The 8,219-nt window shown below is 39.9% G+C and overlaps 1 long non-coding RNA gene across 1 annotated transcript; it reads left to right on the top strand.

Annotated features, from left to right (window-relative positions):
- The first annotated feature begins 1,631 nt into the window (after positions 1-1,631).
- Positions 1,632-7,947, top strand: LOC135287388 (uncharacterized). The gene is made up of 3 exons (XR_010351083.1): positions 1,632-1,762; positions 6,862-6,998; positions 7,808-7,947. It is a non-coding gene; the product is annotated as an uncharacterized LOC135287388 (long non-coding RNA).
- The last annotated feature ends 272 nt before the right edge of the window (positions 7,948-8,219 follow it).

The following is an 8,219-nucleotide window of genomic DNA, read 5'->3' as shown; positions in this document are numbered from 1 at the left end:
TACTGGCCCAATGTGGCAGATGGCTGGAGTGCTCGAGGGTCAGGGTCACTGGTGCTGGCTTGGAGCTTGGAAAGGCTTCCTCATCCTTTGATGGCAAAAAGGAGGAAAAAAATTATTGCTTAGCCTAATTCTCCCTTTAAAACAACATTGCCAACACCAGAGGACAAATCAGGACAAAAAAATGGATTTCATAAACTTTCATTTTAATAATCAACTACTAAAAACACATTCCTGCACACCAGTGGCCTCTCTCTTGCACTGGGCTGTGCTCTGTCCACTAATGCAATTCTCTTCCCTGGCTCTGGGTTGTCATATTATGCCAATTTACATGTCTGTCTGGAACAAGACATGTTTGTGTTTAGCATTTGACTATTTTTAATATGGCAAACTTCTTTTCCAGACACTCCTCCTCTTGAGGAGCTATTTAAATTTTTCGCTCATCTGCCCTTCAGATGTCTCACCTCCATTGCCAATATCTTCCCAGATATTACTAGCATATATGATTAGGTACAACAAGAGTAAATACATTTTACTGCCAGCAGTTTGACACCAGAATCAGACAGGATCCAAAAATGTGTCATCCACTGAAAGGTTTTGGATAAAAATGCAGAGAATGCCTAGACTTTTAGTTTTTCAGTTTAAAATAAATATCTTTCTACATATTTTATTAATTACTACAAAATGCAAACTGGTAAGGGGACAGAAGGGATGCCTGAAGAGAGGATAAATAAACACTGACAAGTTGAGAAAGCTGTTTTAGGTGGTTTCAATTTAACTGTACATTTCTTAGCAACGTATGTTTCATATTTTCCTGAAAAACATTCAAATCCTTTTCTCCAGCCTCAATTTATTTGTGTGCTTGACACAATATTGCTTGGTATTAGAGCAATTCCAGACATGTCATGCCTTTTGGATGTGCAAATATACTGAGATCGTGGTTGTGGAGAATTAAAAAAGTTGTACCATCACATCCGAGATCAAAAAGGCCTGCTCTTCTCCAGATTAAACAACACCAGCTTTCAGCCACTCCTTGTAAGATTTGTGCTCCAGGCACTTTCCCAGCTCCACTGCCCTTCTCTGGACACTCTCCAGCACCTCAATGTTTTTTAGTGGTGAGAGGCCCAAAACTGAGCTCCAGATTTGAGGTGTGGCCTCACCAGTGCTGAGTACAGGGGCACAGTGACTGCTGTGGTCCTGCTGGCCACACCATTGCTGACACAAGCCAGGATACCATTGGCCTTTTTGGCCACCTGGACACACTGCTGGCTTATGTTCAGCACCCTGAAGTTGCTTCCTGTTGAGCAGCTCTCAAGCCACTCTTCCCCCAGCCTGTAGTGCCACCTGGGGGTTGCTGTGATCTGAGCCCAGGACCCTGAACTCATTGAATGTCATGCACTTGTTGTCAGCCCATGAATCCAGCCCATCAAAGATCTCCCTGCAGAGCTTTCCTACCCTTCAGCAGATTAACACTCCCACCTAACTTGGCATCATCTGTGAACTGACTGAGGGTGAGCTCAACCACCTCAGCCAAATCATCGATACAGATATTAAACAGGACTGACCCCAACACTCTTCCCTGGGGAACCCCACAGTAGTGGCTGGGTGTCAGCTCTGTTCAGTTCCATTCACCACCACTCTCTGGGCCTGGCCAGCCCAGAGAGTTTTTCACCCAGCAATGGCTACACCCGTCCAAGCCATGAGCAGCCAGTTTCTCCAGGAGAATGCTGTGGGATGTGGTGTCAAATGCTTTACCAAAGTCTAGGTAGGCAACATCCACAGTCTTTCTCTCATCTGCTGAGTGGGTCACCCCATCGTAGAAGGAGATCAAGCTGGTCAACAGGCCCTGCCTTTTGTAAACCTGTGCTGACTGCGCCTGACTCCCTGGCTGTCCTGCACATGCTGTGTGATGGCACTCAGGATGATCTGCTCCATGACCTTCCTTGGTGCTGAGATCAGGCTGACAGGCCTGTAGTTCCCTGGGTGATGCTTCTGACCCTTCTTACAGAAGGACACTACATTTGCTAATTTCCAGTCAGCTGGCACTTCTCCTGTCAACCAGGACTGTTGGTAAATGGTTGGAAATGATGTGGCATTTCTTTTACCAGCTCCCTCATTACTCTCACACCCCATCTGGACCCATACACTTGTGGGTGTCTAATTGGCATAACAGGCTTAATCCTTTCTTCTTTCTTCCCCACCACTAACTTCCATCTCTGGGAGCTGGGTAACCTGAGAACAAGTGGTTTTGGTATTAAAGACTGAGGCAAAGAAGTCATTAGACACCTCAGCATTTTCCTTATGCCTGGATGCTATTCTACCCTCTGTATCTGGCAAAAGATTGAGCTGTTCCTTAGCCCTCCTTTTGCAGCCAGTGTATTTATAGAATTTTTTTTGTTTGTTTCTTTTACCACAGTGGCTAAATTGAGTTCCAATTTTATCCAAAAGGCTGTTGCTGAAATATGAGCTGAAGTGTTTTGAGAAAGTCTCCAGTGTTTTAAAGAATACAGATATAAACTAGAATTTATTTCCTTCTACTCAGAAGGCAATTTATCTTTGTGACAGTGAAATATTTTCCAAGATGTGAAGGGAGGTGTAAATCTGCACATTCTTAATAAACACATTTATGTTTATTAATTTATATGGCTTGCCTGAAAACACCCTTCACAGTCAGTCTCACATGAATAATTAGATACACCCTCAACCTGAGTCCTTCAGGATAGGGGAAATACAGAAAATCAATCCTGAATCCTGAACAGGACCCACCTATCTCAACTCTATTCTAAATATCTTTGAAATACTCACTATTTAGAAGCATAACTCACTTGAAAAAACTCAACATCATCTCCATTTGAAGAGCAAGGGAGTTCCATGAATGAGACAGCTTCACTAGTAGATGTGGTTCATATATGCAGGAAGATACTGTGCACAGCAAGATGCACAACACACAGACTGCACGCACTGGAGAAACACAGGTAATATTGCCTAATCTCTTCTACTGCTTTCACTAAGGAACCTGTATAAGATGGGACAAATCCAGGTGCAAATTACTGCTTGGTGAAAATCTGAAAATACATTTTTTAATACAGAGCACCCGTAAGTACAGATCCATCTTGTGAAACCCCAGCTGAGTACTGCATCCAACTCCAGAGTCCTCAGATGGGAAAGACATGGACACATTGGAGAAGATCCAGAGGAGGGCCACAAAAACCATCACAAAACTAGATTATGTTTCCTATGTTTCCTATATGTTTCTGTTTCCTAAGAGAAAGTTCTGGAGAGACCTTACAACCACCTTTCAATAATTAAAGGGGCCTTACAAGAAAGATGAGGAAAACTTTTTAGTAGGGTCTGTAGCTATAAGACAAGGCATAATGATTTTAAACTAAAAGAGAGTAGATTAAGACTAGATACAAGGAAGAGGTTTGTTACACTGAGGGTAGTAGAACACTGGAACAGATTGCTCAGAGTAGGGGTGGATACCCCATCCCTGGAAACATTCAAGGTCAGGTTGAAAGGCACACTGAGAAACCAGATGTATTTGAAGATGTCCCTGCTAATTGCAGGGTCTAGATGACCATTAAAGGTTCCTTCCAACACAAACTATTGTATGATTATATAATTTTATAATCCCCTGATTCTGTGCAGACCTCATATCACCAAAGCCACCCATCACCTGAAGAAGGAGGAAAAAAGCTTTCTGGAATCTTTAAAAACAGCATCCTTCAAGCAAGGCATCTGGGCAATGTTTGCTAACAACCTATCACTCCATCAAAATGTCTTGGAACACTGTCTGTCAGTGTATTCCTGGCAGTTTCAGTGAGAGGTCAATTACTCTGAACACTTCTGCTTCTAAGAAGTCAACAGGGACTTGGTATCAATCTGCTTCAGGTACCCAAAGGAAAAGATATCTTTCTTTCATGTACAAAAGCAGAAGTATTTGCAGGATGAAGTCACAGAACTACAAAAACAAATGTTGTTTTCAACTGTTTTTAACAGGTCAGCATTTAACATCTAATCACCCAAATGTAACATTATTTCCACATAAGAATTAATTAAATATGAGGAATGATGGTCATAGGAATTATTATAGCTAGGGCTAGCAAATGACAATGCATGATGCCATATGGTCTGTATTTCTTCTGCATTATTTTCTTTTCACTTTCAAATTGATATTGAAGGTTGTTTCCTCCCTAAGACACCTCGGTGCTCATCTACACCAAACAGATTTTTGCTAGCTTTTCCCTCCTCCTTCTGCTTCTGAGGAGTTTATGAATTGTCCTGTTCTTTGAGGTTATATGGGTGGGAAAAAAGGGAATATGCCTCTGCATACCCCAGGAGTTACACATGTTGTCTCTATGTTTGCTGACTGTGTTTGACTTGTATCTTGTAATTCTTTTGTGGATTTTTTGAGTTTTAACATTCTCTTTATTGAAAATAAAGCGGATGTCCTCCCCAGATTGACAATATTATCAAGTTTGTATAAAGCATATATATGTAAAATATTGCAGTTTTTGGGCCATTTGTGTTACTGTGCTGTCAACATTGTGGTAGCTCAAAGAGCTTAATTTACAGGATGCCGCTGTGAGAAGTATTGCACAGAACAAGAGGAAGACAACTGTAAAGAAAACACATCCTAACAAGGCCACATCACAAGCACAGAATCTTTAAATTCTGAAGACTGGGAGTGGTACTGTCTTGCCTTCCCTAATGCCTGCAAGTCCCTTTTCTTCCTAGTTGTCCATGGAACTTACACCATCTATTCACTTACAGCATTCCTGTGACAGGAAGCACAGATACTATGGAAAAGACCAGCAGTTATACATGTATAAAGGAGACAATGACAGAAACACCAGAGATAGAGATGTTTTATATTGCAGCTCCAAGTCTTGTGCCAGTAAGCTATAATCAGGAAATTAAAGAAAAAATAGTTTACCACTGAGTGCTAAATACTAATTCAAAATCTCATCCTCTAGATCACAGCAAGAACTATAAAAGAGTTGTGAAATGAAGAGGAGAAAAATAAGAGGCCATGAACATGTCATGGAAGTCATTCTCCATGGCCTCATCTCCCCTGACAGAAATGTGTATTGCAATCTGTCAACCAGGCAGTGACCATTTTTTAAAACACTCTCCCAGGCTGCATGCATCTGTAGTCTGTGTGCACAGAACTGCTGGTCACACAGAACTGGAAGTGATTGGTTTGGAGGGCAGAATCACACTGCCCTTGTTAGGACATTTCAGATGACACAATTTCTCTTCTCCCACTCTAGCTTTGTATTTTAACTCCAGAAGAGCAACCTATTTTACATTTTATATTTTATATTTTCTTTTTTAAAATTTTTATTATCAATTCAGTATATTATTTTATATTTATCAGTTCAGACTGGAATACAGAATTAAAGATACTGAAAATAATGTCAATTTTTAGTCTGGGAGCTGAACCACAAAATAAGGAAATTACATATAGCTCAAAATCAGTCCAAATCAGAAAATTAGTTTATTTTTCAGTTATTAAAAATTTAATGGCTATAAAAATTGTTTAGTGGTACCCAAAGTTCTTTCTTTTCCTTTTTTAAATACTCAGCTCTTTTTGAGTGACATTTTAAAAGCTGAAGCTCAGCTTGAACTGAAAATACTGTTTTGAAACAGAAAGTTTCAGCTTAAAATAACAAAATAAAACGTTTTGCCTTTTGCAAATTCCTGTCTTCTCTTTTCTATCTCTTGATGAATTTAAGAATTTTTTTTTGATTCTTGAGAAATGTGACCATATGGGCAGATTTTTTTTTTTTTTTTTTTTTGGAAATATGTTACCTGTCTGGGATTGGTTTCTGTAACAGATTAGTTGAAACACATTACTTCATGTATTCTCTCTCCCTGCTTCTCACTGATTAGTTCTCTTTCTGGAACTGGGCTAGTCTGAATTCTTGTGTTCAAGTACCCTTAAACTTTGAAGAACCTTGAAGTTTGGCATCCCTCACAGTTGCCTGATCTCTTAATCCAAGGTCTGAGAAGACTCAAGCTTTTGAAAAGCTGTGGTGCAAACTTAACTTCACAGCTTGCTGAGTGTTACCTCTTCATCCTTTGAACTTAATTAGAATTTGATCGAAACTAATGCACTTTACATTCATTTCTTGCAAGTACATTTTGGGTTCGCTTGGATTACTTTCCCTTCTGTCTAAAACCTGCCTCTTTTTCTCTCCTGAGTGTGACTCATTGCTTGCTTTGCAATGCTTCACCATAGAAATATGCACTCTGTAGTAAGTTTGATGTGTGATATCCTTTGAGACTGACCCATATTTAATGTCAATGTAAAACTGACACAGAAATGTCATAAACAGACATGGTAAGATTTTTTTCTCTTTCTCTGGCTAACTTGTTCCCAAAGGTCCAGTAGTTTTTTTAATAAAAGGGGTTTTCATATAAGAACAGACTTAAGGAGCAAAGGCAAAGAAAGAAGAAAAGAGACTATTCAGTGTGTAAGAGGCCTCTTCTCTCCTTCCCACATTGTTACTATTAACAAAGTCTTCAGAGTCTGCAAATACATCTGTTTGCACATGAAAAAACTATGATAAGCATTAGTTCAATAGTGCTCTTGCTAATTAGTATGAACACTTACATGCAAATCAAAATAACTATCAGTTTGTGCATGCAATTACTTGATTTATGCATGCAAATGTCCAGCTGAGGCCAGATCTTAACCTGTTGTAAACTGGGATAACTCCACAGGCTTCAGTCAGACTATGCTAGTTCATATTTGCTACAGAATTATTCCGTATTTTTTTTTCAGGCAATTTTCATTCTCGTAGAATTACAGACACAGTTATAAACTTGCTTAAAAAAGTTGACTTTTTGCACTCCTAGTAAAGACAGTGTCTGACTCTGATGATGGCCTGGATTTTGCATTGCCTGCAAGTTCTCTGTGTTGAAGCTTCTCTTTCTCCCTGTGAGCTCAGAGCATGCCCTATAACCTGCAGTGTGTTTCCAAGGCTGGAGTGAAGGTAACTGCAGAATGAAGATATGGCAAAGGCATAATTTTTCAAATATTTGTCCAGCTTAAACTCTAACTGTGAGCAGGTTATTTTGATGTAGATGTTAATTCCAACTGAGACTTTTTCCATTGTGTCACTATGGGCCATGTTGCGTTTGATTAGGGAATGTTGTGGTCCAAATGACATCAACATGGTCTGAAAAATATATTTTTGAGGTTTTCTAGATTTTTAGCCTTCTAGAGGTGTTAAAAAGGAGTTTCAAAATCATTGCTAAAAGCTTTGCAGTGGATGTATTGCAGAACACATAAAATATAAAATCTCATTTTCCTTGACATAAGATTAGCTTGACACTAAAGAATACAGAGATGCTTCATTGGCCCTGCTAGGTGGAGAAGCAGGCCATTCAAACAAAAGTCAGCTGCAAAATAATCAGAATATGGTATAAGCCCTCATTTGAGGGTCAGCTGTAACAGGTAATTTGGTTATGGCAAATACTGCTGGACAGTAGATACATAGCAACTCTTCTCCATCTTCAGCCATTCACCATTCTAAGTGAGTACTCTAAATTTCTGCCCTGGTCACATTTGTAAGCACAGTCGTTCCCACTCAGAGAAGTGCATGTCACTGGTGTACCATGGACGCCTTGGAAATGGTTTTCTGTGAAGTGACCCTGAAATAACCTGCTGAACCTGGCATTGAGATAGCCAGAAATGAGCCCTCAGAATAATCATGAGTACTGGGATACAAGATAAGGAGACATACAGGTAATTCTGGACAAAAATGATTACTTTCAGCCAGATTTGCTTGTTTGATCTTAGGTAACAGATTTAGCAGAAGTAAAGATGCAAGGAGCAGCATGGAAAGCAGGCAGTAACAACAGCCTCAGAGAGACATATGAAGAGTGAAGCTCAGACACACAGACAGAAATGTGGGGAAATGCCCCACATTGGGCATTGGGAACCTGGTCCAGGTTCAAAGAGACTTGTGGCTGTGATACTCGGAAATCCTGAAAAAACTAGGACTCTATGCACGTTGCAGTGAGATTTTTTCAGCAGCAACATGCAGACAAGACCTGAGGAATAATCAGCTTGACCTTCTAAAGGATCTGATGGAGGCAATGTTAGCATCCAGAGGTGACTAAATATATCTTTCTGCTCCCTGGCAAATGAAACAGCTATTTTGTCCATGAGCTCTGCTTCTTAAAATTACTACTTGATTTACAGCTGTTAA

The sequence above is a fragment of the Passer domesticus genome, chromosome 1, assembly GCF_036417665.1.
Source record: "Passer domesticus isolate bPasDom1 chromosome 1, bPasDom1.hap1, whole genome shotgun sequence".
Classification (NCBI taxonomy): domain Eukaryota; kingdom Metazoa; phylum Chordata; class Aves; order Passeriformes; family Passeridae; genus Passer; species Passer domesticus.
The sequence above is the reverse complement of the archived record's forward strand: the minus strand, read 5'-3'. Positions and strand labels throughout refer to the sequence as shown.